General features: G+C 31.5%; 1 long non-coding RNA gene across 1 annotated transcript in view; it reads left to right on the plus strand.

The window, feature by feature from the left end:
• The window catches only part of LOC145291275 (uncharacterized), a 78,797-nt gene extending 63,019 nt beyond the window's left edge, over positions 1-15,778 (plus strand). Inside the window, exon 2 of the long non-coding RNA XR_013869374.1 lies at positions 14,274-15,778. This is a non-coding gene — a long non-coding RNA (uncharacterized LOC145291275). The remainder of the gene's footprint in view (positions 1-14,273) is intronic.
• Positions 15,779-22,057: the final 6,279 nt, after the last annotated feature.

Consider the following 22,057-nt stretch of genomic DNA (forward strand, 5'->3'; position numbering starts at 1 on the left):
GGCTTGAATGCATCTATTTCCATGATCTAAATATTGCAGCGGGAGTTAAAGCCGGACACACATACATAAACAAAAACTCATTAAGTCTCATAGAAAGGAATTAACAGTGTATCTTGCTTCTCATTTTATTCAAGTATGCTTTGCCGTTACATGCAAATATTTAATCATGATATATTATATTATACCCTGTATATATATATCACCTACTACAATGCGAGGATGTTTATGTTAATGTACGGAATTTCGAACTAATCTCTTAATTTGTCTACTTAAAATGGAGACCCAATAAAAGAAATAACTAAGTAATAACTATTTCTAAATGACAATATTGTATTATATGTTTAATATATATATATATATATATATATATATATATATATATAAAAGTGCTATGTGTTCGTCTGTCTGCCTGTCTGTCCGTTAGTCTCCATATTTTCAACATTTTTTACGGGCCGTTCTTTTATGGGTTTTTAGCCGATTAAAATTGTTTTCAAGGACTCAAAATGGGTAAAAATTAAAAAAAAAAATCATTAAACATTTTGTATATTCATTTTAGTTTATGTTTAATTTTTAATTGTTAATTAGTTCATATGTCATGTGTCACGTTGGTACAGTTGTTACGCCTTCAGATTTGAATGCTACTGTTTCGATGTTAGCTGATGGCACTTAGATACTTTGAAAGCCCTCCCCCACCCCGTTAGTATATATATATATGTATATGTATATATATGTATATATATATACAGTATTCTAGAATTTTAATGTTATATATATATATATATATATATATATATATATATATATATATATATATATATATATATATACCTAGGAAGTTGAGTATGTTTCTCGCCCTGACATTAATATATATAATTTACTTTTATATTTGAAAATTATTGAAAGGGATTTCTTAATAGTTAATTTCATTTAGCGACTACGCTAAATTCTATTTACTAATAGTTTTACATTGTGCTAATTGCGTAAAATTTAGGATTCACACGTTCTTTATATATATATATATATATATATATATATATATATATATATACAATTTTAAACTAAATTGAATTAAACAACCAATACCTCTTTTGACACGCCTTTTATTTCGTTTATAGTTTTACCTATCTATAATTGACTTTTAATTGACGTACCCTTGTGTTTATGTCAATTAAAAAAAATTAACTTAAAATCGAGAAGGCAAACAGAATCTTCGTACGATGGAAAATTGTTATTACAATGTAACTTTAGAACATTAATGTAACACAAATACAACAGGAACACAATGAACTAGTAAATATTTAGTATCACAGCCTTTTTGCAATTTGACAGCCTGAAATCTTTCGGGCATTCCTTGTATTAGTCTGTGGCAATACTCCAATGAAAGAGCATCCCACTTTTCTTTAATTTTTGTCTAAAGTTCTTCCAGATTTGAAATTTTATCTATCTATCTATCTCCACCTTCAACTGGGCACTCTTTATCATTGCGTAGCTGTTGCTTGATGTAATGCCATACGTTTTCGATAGGATTGAGGTCTAGAGCTTACGCAGGCCAACCCAAAAAGAATATCATGCTCTTTAAGGAACCTCTTAACATTGCCAGCTGTGTGAATGGTAACATTATCCTGCATGATAATGGGATTATAATTCAAATTCCGGCCAAAGTAGGGTAGCAAATACTCGGTCAACATATTTATGTACTTGGTCGAATTAATTCGACCTTGCAAGCGAACTATACGCCCTGGATGATTGTCACTAATAACTTCTCATACCTCCACCAAACTGAACCTCAACAACTTTGCAGAAATTAAACTGTGAAGCTAGGATTAAATTCTTCATCTTTTCTCCGACGGACGTACTGCCTACAATCACTGCCTATTGATCTTGCTTTCGTCGCAAAAAAAAACACTTTTGACCAATATGAAGAGTCATGATCTTCATTGCATCTGATGAAGTCCGGGCGGTGGTTCCTGTTCTTTACAGAAATCAGTGGCCTTGCCTCGTGCAACAGAGCTTCGCAAATTAAATTCCTCTCATCAGTTCTTAACTATAGAAAGAGCACTTTTTAACAAGATTACACTGTTGTTGGATTTGGGGAGTCGTTTCAAATCTGAGGCTGCGGATCTTGATACCATTGACTACCTTGTGAGAAATAACTTTAGTACGATCAGATTTAGGGGCATCACGAACACTGCCGGTGTTTTGGTGCTTTTGCACAGTCATTTGAACTGTTTTCTCGTCACATTTGAATCTGCAGTCGATTTCTAGATTGGATAAACCAGAAATGTGAAGATTAATGAGCTCTTAGTGATCACTGAGGAAATGCGAGGCATATGTACTACATGTTACGTTTTATAACATTTATATTCTGGAACAGCAAAAATTACGATTAGAGATGATTTGTTGCCTAAAAGGTGAATATTTTGAGCTGGTTTTAAGCTCGTTTCTTGCTGAGTTTTTTTAATTAACGGGAACATTTTAATACTCCAATTAAACGTCAAAAATGGAAGGCCCTGTCGGTGGGGCAATAGAATACACCGACTGCCCCCCTGCAAAGGGTAAAAGTCCCTCAATGGGGGTCCTGGATATGACCTTAAACTATATCCAGCTTGTGGGCTTTAGGGAGCGTGGAGCCACCCTTTAATTGCCATTGCTCCCAGGTCCACTCTGATTAGGGTCCCAACTATGGTTTAAATAGAAACGACTTGAAAACAACAAATATATTCTATTAAAAAAAATTTCTTCAAAATCTTTGGATTCGGCATTAAATAACCCGAAAAGTGTTGATATGCCGTAAAACAAAAACAACCAACCAACCAACCAACCAATCAAAAAATGGACAGATAAAATTATAAAGGAATAAAAGGCGAGTCAAATGAGCTATAGAGTGTTTAAACAGTTACATTCAGTTTTGCTTAAATTTGCGGTTTTTTGAAAAAATGACGAGTGCGGATTTACTACTTGGCGCCACTATATATATATATATATATATATATATATATATATATATATATATATTTATATATATATATATATATAACTACTTCATTTACTCAGAGAGAGAAAGTATAAATTTATGCGTAAACTTTAAGTATTTACTTCAAAAGTGCTCAATACGTAGATAGAGCTAGTTCGTAATTTATAAAATATATATGGCGATTAAGCTACGCTGAATATTCCGCGGTTCATCAGTGGATGAAACGCGGAATATTCAGTGTAATTTAATCGCCATATATATTTTATAAATTAATATATATATATATATATATATATATATATATATATATATATATATATATATATATATCATCTATGATGACTAAATCACTCTGACGGACGTTGAAAAGCATTTTTTTAAAATAAATGTTTAAATTTCAACAGTATTTCTCGCAGTTAACGGTTGGCCGAAAGAATTAGGTCCTTGCTAATGAAGCCATAGATGGCTTCTGTTGCCGGGTTCAAATCTATCAAGCGGTGTTAATCGTGACACCCTGCACTGATGGTTCTGGAAAGCATGAAACGACTGTGTCTGTAGGCATTTTATAATTATTATATATATATATATATATATATATATATATATATATATATATATATATGACATTATATGTGTGTGCTCGAAATTTCTTTCCCAAACTCCCCCCTGAATATTTGGTTTACGCAATGGACCGAAACATATTGAGAACCCTAACCATAAATCTATAGTATAAGCATGCCACGACACCAGAAAAAGAATATATATATATATATATATATATATATATATATATATATATATATATTAGATTTACATTAAAAGCTTGCTTTGTGCACAGTATATTTTCTGAATCGCTTATTTAAACAATTATTTTTAAATGAACAGCACTCTTCTGTTCGGGGACGTTTTTATGGAAATCGCTCGAGTCAAGGCATGAAGCCACTTGATGTAAGGAATGTACAAAAGGTAAAAATGATTATTGAAAAGACAAAAAATACATATCGAACAGTTTTGAAAAGACTGAGTTTATAGATAGGAAGAAAACGGTCAGCAGGAAGACAATACTACAAAACCGCAATTCTTGAAGAGAAACTACTAGAATAGAAAGCTGTACTACAATGTGGTATCAAAAAAGCGAATCGATGGAGACCATTAGACCAACTAGTCAGAAAAGCTGGAACAAACGAAGAAGACGTGCCAAATAAATATTTATAAGAAATCTGAGTCTAGCAACACCACGTTCGTGAGAGAGAGATAGAGAGAGAGAGACAGACAGAGAGAGAGATAGAGAGAGAGAGATAGAGAGAGAGAGAGAGAGAGAGAGAGAGAAGCTGTAGAATTAAAGAGGTTGGTTTGGTTTGATTGTTTTGTTTTACGGCATATCAACTCTTTTCGGGCTATTTAATTCCTAATCCAGTTGTTTTTGAAATAGTATTCATCTCGCGTTCAGTTATTTCGTAGAAGGTTTTTTATTCTTCAAGCTTTTAGTATCTTTAATCGCGAGTTTTGTTGCTTTATAGTGGGTTTTATCGTTTTTTGTTCCCTGCCTACAGAACATGAATTCGCAATGGGAGACGGAAAATGATTACAGTATTAATGTTTGGTACATTTTAAGTTAGGAAACCAGTCAGGAAGTGGGGGAGAGAGAAAGAGAAAATGGGGAAATTGGAAGAATGGAAAAAGAGGAAAAAGTGGGTTGTTGTTTTTTGGTTTTGATTTTGCAAAAGAGAAGTAGAAAAACAAATAGCATCAATGTTAGGTGCATTTCGTCTCAGGAAGCCAATATCTTCAGACAGCCTGATCTGGTAGGACCAGCGCAGAATAAAAGAAAGCGTCGAGCTAATCAAATTACATATACGGTTCTGCACCTTGTCAGGAACCTGCAAATGTGATAATAATTATCCATACGTGGTCTGATAGTAAATTTGTAGAGAAAGAGTATAGCCTTTGGTATGAGAAAATATTTAGAGCGACACATAGAATAAACTTGAAATAATACTTTAAAGACTACATTACTTATAAATACTCTTACTAAATAGTACATTCCTTCCAGTGTTTGGAGACACTTATTCAAACAACATTGTTTCAAATTATTCCTTATAAAACTAATAAAACTAATAAAATTACTCACGGTTACATAAGAACGTTGCTGTTAGGATGCTTTTTAGTATTACGTTACGCACGTTTACACACGAATTAACATATAGACCCAACACGTTGTAAACTTCGTCACAAAGGAGATAATGAATAGGACAGAAATTAAACTCGCTGTTTCAGGTTTTAATAAAATACCTTTGTTCCTCCTTCTCCCGTCACGCGTGGCGTCTCGTTACGACTGTGACGTCACCCGCGCCTCTTACGTGATCATGATCCTCGGTCTGTACACACGTTTTTCTTTATATGTCTTTTTTTCTTTGCTTCTTCGCCGCGACGTCACTTCGCACACAGCTCGACATTTGCAAACAGTCGCCATACGCGCGTTCGCGCTTTGTTACATTTGTAGCTATTAGATAATTCGAAAGCTTTAATGATTGTTGTTAAACTCCACCAAGTAAAAAAAGCAGCAATTAATCTTCATTTACTAATGAAATCAATCAAGTAAAATCCGTTAAGTTAGTGATTTCAAAAGGGTAGTAAGCGAACCTATCTCAAATATTAACTCCAAATCTCTCCAGCTAAATCACGGCAAAATAAATACTCTGCAAATCTAATTCCAGTCACTTTTTCGTATTACACGGTACCTTAGATAAGCACGTAATTCTTGCATCGGCCGTTAGATAACTAGGTCTCATATTTCAGAGACGAGTGCATAAGGTTATTAGTCTCTTTAATCTGTCCAGGCAACGCCTGTGCACGGGACTTCTAGTATTAAATAAAAACGCTGTTAAACATTTCGAAAGTTTATGTCGCCTTTATTTTTCTCTTTAGTAAATGAGTTAATCATATGTTTCTAGTATTTCCCTGCAGATCCTATCGTTTACTCTTTTCAGACTAAATTATTATATTAAATTTTAGCTAATTTGCTTCTTTTTTTATGTAATAAAAGTCGCCACCGATTGGAATAACTAATACCACTCCTTATGGTTGACAAGCCAGTTTTTCTTCTTTTTAATTACTATTGAAAGTGTAAAATTTAAGAATAGGAAAAACAAGCAGCTATAACAACGTCTAATTTTATCCGGATCTCCGCAAAGAATATCGATTCTTCACACACACACACACACACACGCGCACACACACACACACACACACACACACACACACACACACACACACACACACCGACGCCTTCATATAATAACCGCCATCTTTCTTTTTTTATTCATCCATTTATTTATTTGAAATTCGATTCCCTGACAATTACGCTTCAGTGATTGTATCTGTTCCGTAACACCAACTCGGGGTATCTTGCGGTTGTAATTATGCAAGAAAATTGATTTCGTTAATATGTCTTGTCTTATTGCTTATTTTTATTTTGTTGTAATTATTTCTTTCTGTATACGTGTACTAGCTAAAATACTCTTCCCCAGACAGGTTTGAAATACTACAACACCGCGCGGATACTTTAATTTATCCTAGGGGTCGGGACTTAGCTTACACTTCGAATCAAAAACAGTACGTACTTACCTGAGTGTATATATATACTCGGGTTTTTGTTATTCAAAAGTAATAGACTAGTGAATTCAACGAGGTTGTTAGATAGTGCTCAATAAAAAGAGCTAATAATACTTGTTTATTGTTATATAAACATATTTACATCCCGCTGCTACAAACAGCCATTTGTTTCAATCAAACAACAGATATCATCAGGCAGCGACTTGACTATTCACATGTTCAATGAATAATCTAATAGTTTATTCATTGAACATTTGAATAGTCAAGTCGCTGCCTGATGATATCTGTTGTTTGATTGAAACAAATGGCTGTTTTATATATATATATATATATATATATATATATATATATATATATATATATATATATATTAGATTGAGAGGAAAGTTTTTGTGAAATTTTTAATTTTGATTTCCAATTATGTATTGTCAAATAAATACATAGTTAGAGTTACAATACCTATAATTATAATTATAACTAGCGGGACCTGTGGAAATTCCACAGGGGTCTCATTCATACGTAATATATTTATGTTGGTATTCTGTAGATGTTCAGTGTAAATGGAGGCGCTCGGACATTATTGTAGCTTTTTGTTAAAACTGCAAAAAAAATAATCTAATCTAGCACGAATGCCCGATAAAGCCAGATCGTAAAGCACGCTTAAATATGATATTTTAATTCTTGCAGATTTCGTATATATTATAGACTTAATGTTCTATCTATTTTTATATATTATAAAGTTGCGATTTCAAAAATAACAAAAAAATATATCCATATGCACTTGGGTGCTTGAATCGAAACCTAAATTAAAACTTATGAAAAAAAAAAAATATATATATATAAAACTTGAGTTTCTTCAGCCATAATCGAAACCGAAACCAAAACGTATGAAGAATTCTGGATAAAATTATTTATAAAAAAAAAAACAGATGATTTAAGTGCTAACAGCTATTGTAGAAACCAAAACCAAAACTTATGAAGAATGTTTGGTAAAATTATTTATGACAAGAAATGGAAGTACATAGCAATTGAACGACCCAGATCTAAGCGTGACAAAGAAAATAACACACACGCTTCCGTATACTTTAATTTATCCTAGGGGTCGGGACTTAGCTTACACTTCGAATCAAAAACAGCACGTACTTACCTGAGTGTATATAGATAATATAATAATAATTATAGTATAATATAATAGGTAATATAATAATAATTATATAGTTATACTACCTTGACTTTATATATCATTTTTAAGAAGGTGTTTCGCTCTGTTTAACCGTTTGAATGCATCAATAATGTTGCTTTCGGTCAGCCACCGAAACAGACGATCTATAATATAACTTTGAAATACATCCCAGGGGTTTATCACCAACGCGTTACTCGAGATTAATGATTATCAACGAATGTTTCACATGTATTGTCGAAATTGGGGAAATCGCCTATTTTTTTTTCAATCAAATCGGTTGATTGTCTGCTCTAGTTGGGGATCCTCCTTGGTGCACTGATAGGAAGCTTCACATGCTTCTTCGCAGTCTACAATACAGTGTAGTCTACATTGCACTGTAGAGAATTTATTGTTGATTTTATAAAATTATTTTTTATATATAATGGCTTGAATTAAAGTTTAAAATTCAAAAGTCAAGTATCCTGGTCCAGTTATACTCTAAACAGAGACATTTATTTCGAACACGCCTCTATCTTATCAAATAACATACTCTTGATTTTATATTTTCGGGCCTTTCGGCTTGTGTAATGATAAAACTTCTCAAATGTACTTGTGATGTTAGACTGCGTAAGATGGTAACTTTGATCCAATTCGCCTGGTTTTTCTTTCGTCGGATTATTTCGATTACCGATTACGGATACTTACTGAAGACATACCGATACAAACCTATTTAAGAACACTGCCAGATATATAAATGACAGTCGTCTGAAATTTCATTTAAAAAATCGAAAATTTTCCGATTCCGATACCGATTCCGATACCCTCAAATATTCTGATTTTTTCGATTCCCGATTCCGATTCCGATGAATCGTCCCAACACTAATTAATACATTAGATTCCGTGGCGGCATTAAGAATTCAACATGCAAGAGTAGGAGATGGTGTGGAGGCGGGAGAAGTGCGTATGTGAGTAATAAAGGTGGTGGTGGGTGTTTCAACATCAAAATTATTGGTTAGTTGATATCTCTTGTATCAACTTGTTAATAGACAGTGAATAAGTAGCTAAGTAGATAGATAGTGTTGTGAGAAAAAAATCTAAAATACATGATAGCATGTTAGGGGAGAACGTTATAGTGTGACTGATAGCAAGGTAGCAATAAAAAAGATTGATAGTGATTTCAATAGTGAGAGAATATTAATTTAGATAGAGATAAAATAGTTATTCACAGACACGATTTTCGCCGCACCGAGGTTGATCAGCGTAAATGACTACACCATGATTTTTTTTTACATGGAGTTCACCACTTATCAAGGCCCAATGGCCACTCGGGGATAAGGGCTATTGTGTGTACAGTACTCAATGGGATAGTGTAGCAATAGTATTGGAGAATTGATAAGGTGTCATTACTTAGGGGAGCGGTTCATCAGGAATTTGTTTGTTTGTTTGTGTTGGACTTGAAGACATCCAGGTTGAAGTCGGAAGGGAAACAAGCAAGCGGAACAAAGTTTCACAGGCGTGCAGTTCTAAGAAAGAAGCTTTGTTCGTGGAATCTACGTTTTGATTTAGGCACGGATAAGGAGTGGGGAAAATTATTGACGGTGGTTTCAGCTAGTCGGGTGTTTTTTGAAAAAGATTGGCGAGGGGGGACCAGAGAATGGAGCTCAGACGAGCACTTGCCATGGAAATAACGATATAACAAAGACAGGCTCGCTACGTCTCTTCTGTGGGAAACAGGTTGCAGGAAAGAGAAAAGCGCATCCCCCACCAAACCACGATTTGAATCCACGCCCATAAAGCCTGCGCTCGCTAGGGCCGAATCGTGACATAACCAGCCACCACAATGAGTCATAGTACGGCAAAACATGTACCTGCAGATAAATATTTTATCTGTAAATAAACAACAAATATATGCATACACGTATATGTATATGCATATATATATATATATATATATATATATATATATATATATATATATATATATTAGTGTTGGGACGATTAATCGGAATCTTTCATTTCCCCCTGTATTTATGTTTAAATACACTATCCATATAATAATTTCATATTTTCGTTAATTAAATGAGTCTATAAATTCATATTTAAAGATTTAATTCTAATTATGCTTTTATTATATACATAATATATATATATATATATATATATTATATATATTTATTTTATTATATAAGGATATAGTCATTATTACATAATCTCTTAATCTTCCCCAACTCTCCCATTTACTTTTATTCATTTTATTTATAATTTGAAATCTTAATATTTTCAACTAATATTTAACTAATCTAAATATTGCAATAGTTAGAATATTTCAAGCCCCACACTTTTCGTTGCATATGTTAATTTGATAGTTTACTTTATTTTTTACATATACTTTCAAATTAAAATTGTTAACTTATACCAATTAGATTTAAATTAAATTTTATATAATGTAAAATATACTAATCTATTCCATAGATATATCTATTATCTGATTGTGATTATAATAATAACTAATGTTTTAATTGCTATTATCTTATTACATTTAGGTTATTTATTGGAGTTTTTTCTGCGTTCGATTACCACTTTCTTTAGATATTATTATATGACCTAGTTCTATAGTGCACCTTATTGGCATCGGCCAAACTTATTTACTAATACTTCCTAGTATAGACTATTTCAATTTGTATCCACTGTTATTATATTCTTAATTCCCTGATGCATTTTGCTAATAATTGTTTTTTTTTTCATATTACTAATAATGTTCATTTTCTTCATATTGCTAATAATGTGGTTTTCCTTGATAAATTTTGTTAAAATAATTAACTTGAAATGGCAGTAATTGAGTAAATAAAATAAATATAAACAAGATTATAAATATATAATTAACAGAGAAAAGAATTCTTTTAGACCCATCCTCATCAGGGGAAAACGATGCCATTTTCGAACTTCTTTTAAAAAAGAAAATATGGGGTTGCAATTAAATTTAATAATGAACATGGGAAGGATTCATTTACAATAATAATAAAATATATGTACAGGAAAAAGGTGGGGGAAAGGATACAATAAAATGAATTAACGTGTGTATATATATATGTATATATATATATATATGTATATATATATATATATATATATGATGAGTATGAAAAAATATATATATTAAACTATCACGAATGAGAAATGATAATCCGCATATAAATATACGGGGAGAGAAAAAAAAAGAGGAAAAAGGGGGTGGAGAAATATCTAAAAAATATCTCTACAATTCGCCAAAAAGGTCCAGGGTGTTCACAAATCGTTTCTGTCTACACAGAGAGAGTTTAAGGCGTGCAATAGAGACCAATTCGAGAGCTTTCAAATGACTACTCGATAGACCTTGAAATAAGATTGAAAAAAAGTCGTCCTTATAAGCTTGCCCACATTTATATAAAATTTATATATGATAGGTCACATTAACATAAAAATCAAATTTCTTTTTTTTTAATAATAATGGTAATAAATTAAAAACAAAATAAAAAATACAATGAAATATTAAACAAATAAGGTTGTAAATATATAATAGCTCACATTAAAATATAAATAAAATTCTTGTTTTAAAATAATATTGGTATTAAAGTAAAAATAAAATAAGAATGAAATAAAATATTAAACAAATAAGGTTTTAAATATATAATAGCACACATTAACATCAAAATCAAATTTGCTTTTTAAAATAATATTGGTATTAAATTAAAAAAATAAGAATGAAATAAAATAATAAACAAATAAGGTTTTAAATGTATAATAGTTCACATTAAAATAAAAATCAAATTCCTTTTTTAAAATAATAATGGAAATAAATTAAAAACAAAATAAAAATAAAATAAAATATTAACCAAATAAGATTATAAATATATAATAGCTGACATTAAAATGAAAATAAATTTATTTTTTTTAAAATAATGTTGGTATTAAATTAAAAACAAAATAAGAATGAAATAAAATATTTAACAAATAAGGTTATAAATATATACCAGCTCACATTAAAATAAAAATAAAATTCCTTTTTTAAAATAATATTGATAATAAATTAAAAACAAATTAAAAACAAAATAAAAATAAAATAGAATAATATATGCAAATTACATTATATTTAAATGATTACGTGTTAATAAAGTCAGGCAAAGAGTATGCAGCGAGGTGCCTTTCAAAAATGGACATTCTGCGAATATCAATGGTCAACTTGTATTACCCGTTGTAAAAGATACCCGTCGTACAGGAAGGATAAAATTCTTCTTCTTTGTACAAATGATCTCCCAGGGAATATTATTAAGAAAATTTACATTTAACACAATTTCCGCATTAACGGGTTTTCGGAGGTACTAAAGCAATATTTTCGTTCTCCGGGACGTCTGAGATTATTGGTCGGGTCGCTGATCATGCTAGTGTTTTCTCTTCTCACAAAAAATCACTATTATTTGAATTCTTTGGTCTACTGTTCTTACCTTGGGCGTTATTCTCTTCAGCCGAGGTAATCTTCTTATTTTAATGTTAATCCAAATACATTACATGATTTTGATTTTAGTGTCCCCTTAAGAATCTTGTACAATTGGTGTCTAATGACTTTAATCAATGCAAGCATGAAATAGTTTAATATTCAAATGGAAGGTCGTAGTCATGCTATTACACCCCAAAAACCTTTAGATTTCTGCAAAGAAACCGTCATTTTGAGAATACTTATTTTATGTACTTTATTTTCCGAAGGTTAGGCACAAATGCCAAATGTGGGTTTGATGAAAGCGTTTCTGTGGGCGAACTAAAGTCAGGTCTGGTACATCCCAGGTGTCGTAGTCCAGTTAGTCACCATCATCAAATTTATTATTTGATGTTATATATATATATATATATATATATATATATATATATATATATATATATATGTATGTATATTATATATATATATATGTGTGTGTGTATGTGTGTGTGTGTGTGTGTGTGTGTGTGTGTGTGTGTGTGTGTGTGTGTGTGTGTAAAAATAAAAATAAAATACCAGCGATGGTTGACGTTGACGTTATGTTGTTTTGAAAAAAGAAAAACCGAATGAATTTATGAAATGATCAACGTTTCGTCCCTATTGCAGAGGACATCTTCAAGATATGAAAAGGAAAAATGCAAAAGAAGAAAACGATCATAGACCATACGAAAATGAAAAGGAAGCAGTGTTAGAATCTTACCCATATCGGGAAGTAAACTATGTGTGTATAGGAAGGTTGTGTTGTTCAATGTTTATATATATACACTTTTAAAAATATGTTAAATAAATATGTACACTTTTTTTCTCCAAACTTATTCATTTTGTTTAAATTATTTAAGGATTAAGGAAAAATATATGGTTAACCGTTTTTCCTTAATCCTTAAATAATTTGAACAAAATGAATAAGTTTAGAGAAAAAAAATGTACATACACACACATAGTTTCCTTCCCGATATGGGTAGGATTCTAACACTGCTTCCTATTCATTTTCGTATGTTCTTTGGTCGTTTTCTTCTTTTTGCATTTTTCCTTTTAATATCCTGAAGATGTCCTCTGCAATAGGGACGAAACGTTGATCATTTCATAAATTCATTCGGTTTTTCTTTTTTCAAAACAACATATATATATATATATATATATATATATATATATATATATATATATATATATATATATGTGTGTGTGTGTGTGTGTGTGTGTGTGTATTTATAAGATTAATTTAATAATTAATTATAGTATTTATAATTATTTAATAATTATTATAGTAAATAATTATGTCAGTCCCTTTAAGAAACTCGTTTCTTATCATTGAGCAACTTTCAGTTGAATTAAGTCGGTCAATTTAGCTCTTAAGCACAGATCATCATATAATGATTAGATCACTGACTGACGTAAAAAAAAAACATTTACAAAACAAAATCTTTAAATTTCAACGTTATTTCACGCTGTTAACGGTTGCCGAATGCATACGGTCTTTGCTAATGAAGCCAGACAAGGTTTCTGTCGTCGGGTTCGAATCAATCGGCTGGTGTTAATCGTGTCACCTTGCACTGAAGATTCCCGAAAGGATGAAACGCTAGTGTCTGTAGGTATTTACTAATTATTATAGTATTTACTAATTATTATAGTAAATAAATATATATATATATATATATATAGAGAGAGAGAGAGAGAAAGAAAGAGAGACAGGCAGAGAGATACAGAGAGAGAGAGAGAGAGATACATATATATATTGTTAAAATTTCAAATAAGTCGGTATGTGAGTTTTTATTCTTTGCCACAAAATTTTAACTAAATTAAAATCAATGTAGCCCAAATTACTAACCATTACACCGATAGCTGTGTTGCGATCTTCAGAATGATCAGCTTAGTAGTTTAAGAATGAACCGCGTATCTATAAATATATGAACATATACACATACCCGACTTGATATGAACATAGATATAATGCAAAATATATTCTCTTCTATGGTGTAGCTTTTTATACTAACTCGTTTATTTGTATTTTTCAGGCCAGATGTCAGAATTGGATGCATTCTTTACTTGGCGGTTGAAGTGTGAAGCACGTGAACAATTTTGCATCCGCCATTTCCTTCCATGACAGGAGGCGTATTGATTTGACTTTCCCATCGACATTCTCCATCTCCTCTCGGCGATCCACCTTTACAAGAATCAGATCGGAGTGGAAAACGGAGAAGAAAAAAAAAACGTGAGCAGTTACGAAAAGCAAAAGGCCCAGTGCGGATATACTGATGGTCGGAATCAGGGGGGGGGGGCGAGATAGGAGTGTGTGGATCACGGCATGAGGGGGTTGCAGTTGTTCTGGAGGTTCAAATGAAATAAAATGAAAAGACACTGAGCAATGCGGGCCACGGAAGGTCGCGAGATGTGAAGTGTGCGAGGGAATTGACCCCTGAGATACAGAGATAGCAAAAAAAAAAAAAAAAAAAAATGAATCTTTTAAATGTTATGAGGTGAAATTATTTTAACAATCAAAAATAATCGGAGCAATCTACATTATCATATGCTAAAAGCACGTCATGTTTGTGCACAGGTTTTAATATTTAACAAACGATGTAAGCGGACAATGAAACACAAAATTAAACAGTTCGCATAAAGCTTAAAACTTTTCACACACTAATTAAAACCATTAAACATATAATTAAACAGTTCATCCACAGGTTATAAACATTCATACACAATTAAAACATACAATTAAACTCACAATTAATCAGACCGTACGAAACTTATAAACTTTTACATATCATTAAAACAGACAATTAAATTCATAGTTAAACCATTCATACGCAAATTATAACCTTTCACACACAATTAAAAGAGACAATTAAACTCACATTAAACAATTCATTTCACAAATAATTAATACAGTCAATTAGACTCACAATTAAACAGTTAATACGCAGGTTATAACCTTTCCTACACAATTAAAACAGACAATTAAATTCACAATTAAAGATTAATACGCAGATTATAACCTTTCACGCACGATTAAAACAGACAATTAAACTCACAATTAAACATTAATATGCAGGTTATAACTAGAGCTATGACAACAAAATATTCTTTTCATTGTTTTGATTCTTGAATATATATCCGACACAGTTAGACATAATTAATCAACCAAGAATGAACGTCACTCTATATAAAAACCTATAAGATATAATACACCTTATAAGATGGATATACACTCGAGAGTCAAAACAATCAAAATAATATGCTGTTGTCTTAGCCCTAGTTATAACCTTTCAAACACAATTAAAACACACAAATAAACTCACAATTAAACATTAATACGCAGGTTATAACCTTTAACGCACAATTAAAACAGACAATTAAACAAAATTAAACATTAACACGCAGGTTATAACCTTTCCCACACACAATTAAAACAGACAAACAGACAATTAAAGAAGTCAAGCGAAGATTATAACCTTTCACAGACAGTTAAAATAGACAATTAAATTCACAAGTAAACATTAACACACAGGTTATAACCTTTCAAAAACACTTAAAACAGACAATTAAACTCACAATTAAACATTAATGTGCAGGTTATAACCTTTCACACACAATTAAAACAGACAATTATAGAACGCATGCGCAGATTATAACCGTTTACAAATAATTAAAATAAACAATTAAATTCACAATTAAACAGATCGTACACGAATTATAACATTTCACACATAATTAAAAAGGCAAAGACGTTGATTGGTGATTAAGCTGATGTATAAACAATTCCTATTTGATTTGTTTTAAAATGAATTCCTTCCAAATGAAATTGTGTATCATCGTGTCGATTAAAACAGTATAAATTTAAATAAATAAGTTTTCAAAAAAGTGACATTCGTTTTACTGATTGGAAGAATCTGTTTATTTGCAATTATTTTTAAGGCATGAAGACAGACATTATTTACTGTTTTGAAAGGAATTAAACCCCTACAATTTTCAACAAATAAAGAAAGAATATGCTTGCCCGTTTTGATTTATTTAAGGAATATTAAACAATGAGATTTATTTTTAGGGAAGAAGAAAACGTAATATTGTCTTAATAATGTTGGCCCTTACAGAGATCGTTTCAAACAGAATGTGTTTGTTTATATTAAATTATACAGGTTGATGTAAACATCTCTGTGCAATGTCCATAGGACTAATAGTTTGTATAATTATATACTGTGGCAATTTTATGTTCGTACTTCGTTATAATCTTCACATTCAGCCTTTTTTAAGCTAGGATTGCTTGACGACGTAAAATAATAAAAAATATTTTTTTAAATTTGCTCTGATGCGCTATTGTATCGAACGTGAAACTCAATCTAAAATATAATTTCGTAGTTTTCAAGCTATAATTAAAATGTAATATCTGAATAGTGCAAATATGGTACAATAATATCATGTGGTCTGCGTTCGCGCCGGGTGTCCATAGTATAGAAATATGTGACTGACTCATAAAAGGGGTTTGGGGATAGACCTTGATGATCATGTATATTTTGAAACTACATTATTTGGAATATAAGATAAGTATGTTTCAACGTCAACGAATATGCTGTAGTAACAAAGTGAAGTCTAAGTTTGCGCTAGATGTCAACAGGATCGAAAATTTGATACAAACTGGTACAAGGAACTTGAGGTCGGATTCCCATAAACACTACAGCAATATACAACAGATGAACGATTCGCTAAATTTAATAATAATACCTCTGTAATTTGCACGTACTTTATCACCTTAATTTATCCCTTTGCACAAATCATTTAATTAGCAAAGATGAAACAAAATATATATATACGTTTGTCCTTTTACTCAGCCTTAACACTTTATCGCCTGGTTGTACTAATTCATTCAGTCGTAAATAAATGAATATAACGGCATAAATGAAGTGGCATTTGATTCAAACACGCCTTGTACGTATTAGTTCAGTATCTAAGTTGATGCCAGATACCTCCAAATTATAACTGTCCATTGCTTACATTAAGCATGCCGCCATCTGTCTCAGAGAGTGGAGGATTTCGTTTGTTGTCATAAACCCACGTTTTTTAAAAGCACTATGGATAATAAGCAAGGTAAGGTTATGAAATGCAAAAAAATTCCCAGTTGTATTTTAACGATTAAACTTCATAATTTTTCCAGTTTGAGGCAATCATAGTATCATTACCCTTTAAACTAATTAACGATTAATAATAAATATTTTTTAGTCATCTACATCATAAGCGAATTGACTCAGATTCCGAATTACTCGTGGCAAAACATGCTTAATAATTTTACGAAGTTAGTAAACGTACAAAAACATCTAATAAAGAAATACAGAGTGCGACAGAAAAATCACCCTCGTTTTTAATCTTCAACTATATGTTGGTAACGAACTTATGTTTTTTTTTTTTTTACATAGGCATCACCACATTATCAAGGCCAAGAGGCCATTCAAGGATAAGGGTTAAAGAGTGTACATTAGTAATTGGACAATATAGTAATCATTAGTAATGAAAATTTGGTAAATTTGATAACTTATATGGAACGGCTCATCAAGAACTTATTTACTTTAGACTTGAAGACAACCATATTGTAGTCAGCCGGAAAGCAGGAAAACGGAAGACAATTCCACAGGCGTGCAGTTCTAAGAAAGAAGCTCTGTTCATGGAATCTACGCTTAGGTTTAGGCACAGATAAAGAGTGGGGGGAATTATTGATAGTGTTTACAGCTAGACGAGTGTTTCTTGTGAAAGTTTGGCGAGGGGGGACCATAGATTGAAGCTCAGTCGAACACTTTCCATGAAAATAACGATACATCAGAGACAAACTCGCAACATCTCTTCTGTGAGATAGAGATTGCAAGGAAGAGAAAAGGACATCTCCTACGAGGCTACGAAGTCTATTTTGAACTCTGTTTTCATTTAGTTAATAACTAGCCATTTTTTTCAGGTATGCTCATCAAAGCAATACACGTTTAAACGGGTGCACATCATGCTTTAACTGTATACACGTTTTGAAGAATCGAGAATCTGTAACTGCAGCACAGAGAGCTTTCCGAGTTCATTACAAGTTTAGAGCAGCAGATAGAAAATCAATACAGATATGGGTTTCAAATTAAGGAGTTACAGGTTACAGCCAACTGGAAGGCCTCGAAGCGCTTGAACGCTAGACAGTATTCGAGCTGAGAGATTTTTTTGTCACTATCTCCTACACGTTCAGCTCCCAAACATGTTTTGACTTTGGGATTGTCTGATCGAACAGTCAGAAAAATTCTAAACACTGATATGCAGTTCCATCCATACAAATTAATGATTGCTCATAAACTGCACGAGTACGACTGGAAAGATTGCATGTCAAAATGTGGGAAATATTTCTGCCGCACTCTGTACATATTTGCATAAAATTGCGCTGTGTTTTTTCTTTACCAAATAACTGAGTATTTAACACCCTATTTAAATTATAGTAGAGGTACATATAACGCTTTACTAAAGCTAAGAAACGGAACCTATAAACAATATTCACTGTGTATTTTAATAGACAATTGGTGACCCCTTGGTTCCCAACCTCTATTATTACTTGTTCTTTTTTGACGTCATTCAAAAAATGCATGAACCGTGATATATTTCAGAAATTCTTATTGTTAAGCGAAAGATGATAAGTCTCTGTACTTGTATATTATCTGTATTAACCGATAACCAGCATTTTTAAGGGTAGAAACAACAATTCCGAGAAGACAGAAGAAAATCCAATCCTATCTATAAAATTCTGTGAAATAAAAAAAAAACATTGATTAAATAGGAAATTGATCTATTTCTCATTCTCACATTTTTTTTGTCCGAAATTGAACCGAAAATAAAACAATGCTATCCTAATAAAAATAAAACAGTTAAAAAGAAATGTGTATTTTAAATTTTGAAAATCGGAAATTGACAAACGATGTTGATAAAAAAAAATAGTCCCTCATAATTTTTTTACCGCTTAGATTATGGCGGAATTTCTAATGTCAGTAATTTGTAAACATTTCGTTAATAGAGTTAATGAATTTCTTTTACCATCAACCCTAAATACGAATGGCAAAATTGGAAAACCACACATAATCGCTAACAAGTTAGAAAAACCCCAACAAAAATTTAGATTTTCATATCTGTAATAAAGAAAACATAATTATAAAAAAAATAGTTTTATTTGTTTATGTTATCTAAATAAAAATTGGCCGGACCTCATTTTCACTGACGCCGTAATTCTTACCATCTATTAACTTTGATGTGTTTTCTCCATACCAAAGTTGCATCCTCTACAATTTGTCCTTCATAACGCGGTAAATTAATGCTATTATATTTTTAAACCACAGGTTACTTAAAAAAAAAACAAAAAAAAACTAAAAAACAAACAAACAAAACAAATCAGTTTCATTTTTTAATTTAAAACTATGAAAAATATAGATATCTCCCCTGTCACCACGTGAGAACCACGTGAAATACGTGAGTGTATATATATATATATATATATATATATATATATATATATATATATATATATATATATATATATACTTTTTTGATAAACATCGCTTGACAATTTCCAGTTTAAAAACCGGAAGTTTTCACCAATAAACTTTTTTAGTGCAGTACTTCCTATAATCCTCAACCGGAAGCAACCTTGTAGCGCGGTACTTTCTATAATCCCCAAAGCAAACAAATGAAAGTTTAAAAATAAATAAATAAATAAAGTTAGCAATAATTGTTTGTAACTAAAAAATAAAGACAGGAAAAAAAAACCAGAAACGATAGAAAAATAAAATAAACGAACGAAGAAAATCGATACCAAAAAAAAAAAAAAAATCGAAATCTTAAATCTATTCGTAAAATTAAATATTGATGAACTACACTTTTCACGTTCGCGTCTATGTCGACGTGCATTTTATATGAAGTGCAGTTGGTTTCTTCAAATCGAAAAGAGCCTCATTCTTTATTGCTTTCATGAAATCTCTTTTCTGGTTTTTTTTTTGTTGTTGTTTTTTTTTTTACATTACAGTATACTTATTCTTTTCGTTATCCTTATTCAATCTTACGATAGCTCTATTATATTTATTTGTTTTGTTTTGTTTTTTTATCTAACACGGATCTTGCATTAAAATAATAATGCTGAAAATATAATACGTGGGAAGTAAACGATCATCCTACATGATTCAAATAGAATTATTAGAAATTACACAACTATGATAAATGATGAGAATAATTCTTTTTTTAAAATAGTGCTACTATTCAGAATGACGAAAATATCTTATTTTTACTTTCTGCTGACCGAATATAAAAGTTGAGATCACCCAAGGAGAAAGGTTAATTAGATAGAATGTAACCAGGCGAAAATAAGTCAGACTCGATTATATTAACAGTGTAGTATCTGTTCTAACGTCACACTTCACTTTTTTGTGTTCGGTTTGTGAAGCAGAAATCCCTCATGACTGAGACAATTTTAACTTTTAGCTGTTATCCAGATTGCCCCGTTTTGGGGGAGCTGGATTTTCCCACGTTAAAAACCAACCTTTTGTCTAGCTCTGCCCTCGTGGGGAGGCTAGTAAATAGGAATAGGGTGTGAATTTCAAAGTGTAACTTCCCGAGAGAGTAAATTAATAGAGTAGATGGCTTTCCGGGGACACAAGTTCAAAGCACATTCCATTAAAGTACTTGTAAAACATGCACAGTGATGCACCGTTGCAGTGATGGGACAGAAGCTGGAGCTTCGCCGATAGTGTGGGACCTATTAGATTTGAAACTCTTTTTCTCGTCCTGTCTAAGAATGAGAAACTAGTGATCGATGCATCAGCCAAGATGTGGCAACAACACTTCATGCACGGGCGAATTTTCGCTTCATAAATATATACGATACCCTCAGGTATTAGTAATTTTCTTGCACGCTGGAGGGAGCTCGCCGTCTTTGCAGCAGCCTTGGCAATGTCTTCAATATATTTGTTCTAGTTAATGTTGCCTATGAATTTTGATTTGTCCGCTAAGTTTCAATTATGAATGTCCAACAACTTTGTCTCATCTCTTCTTGTCGGTGACGTGTTCCCTACTGGTATGAACGGGTAAAAAAGTTGCTTCCGCTCATTCTGGTGTTATGCTACGAAATTAATGGAACACAAATCGTGGATTAATTACGCACATAGAAACGAATAAAAACCAAAGGAAATTCACGCAAACACCTCGTTGGAAGGCGTACAATCATTGCCTTCGAAAGAAGGCGGTATTAGCTGCACGTGGGGCAGCCTGAAAATGGAGGTGGTGTCTTCTAGTTTAAAGTTGCGCCAAACAAACCTTCGGACTCTATATAGATGACAGTATAGTCTAACTGCCGTTTTATATAACTTGCTGCTAATACCTATGTCAAGATTATTATTATTATTATTATTATTATTATTATTATTATTATTATTATTATTGTTATTATTATTATTGTTATTATTATTATTGTTGTTGTTGTTGTGGTTGTTGTTGTTGCTATTGTTATTGTTAAGGTTATTATTATTATTATTATTGTTGTTGTTGTGGTTGTTGTTGTGGTTGTTGTTGCTGTAGTTAGTGTTATTATTATTATTATTATTATTATTATTATTGTTGTTGTTGTTGCTGTAGTTAGTGTTAATGTTATTATTATTATTATTGTTATTATTGTTATTGTTTGTTATTATTATTATTGTTGTTGTTGTGGTTGTTGTTGTTGTTGTTGCTATTGTTATTTTTAAGGTTATTATTATTATTATTATTATTATTGTTGTTGTTGTGGTTGTTGTTGTGGTTGTTGTTA

Source organism: Euprymna scolopes, chromosome 12 (genome assembly GCF_053919585.1).
Source record: "Euprymna scolopes isolate OS-2025 chromosome 12, ASM5391958v1, whole genome shotgun sequence".
NCBI lineage: Eukaryota > Metazoa > Mollusca > Cephalopoda > Sepiida > Sepiolidae > Euprymna > Euprymna scolopes.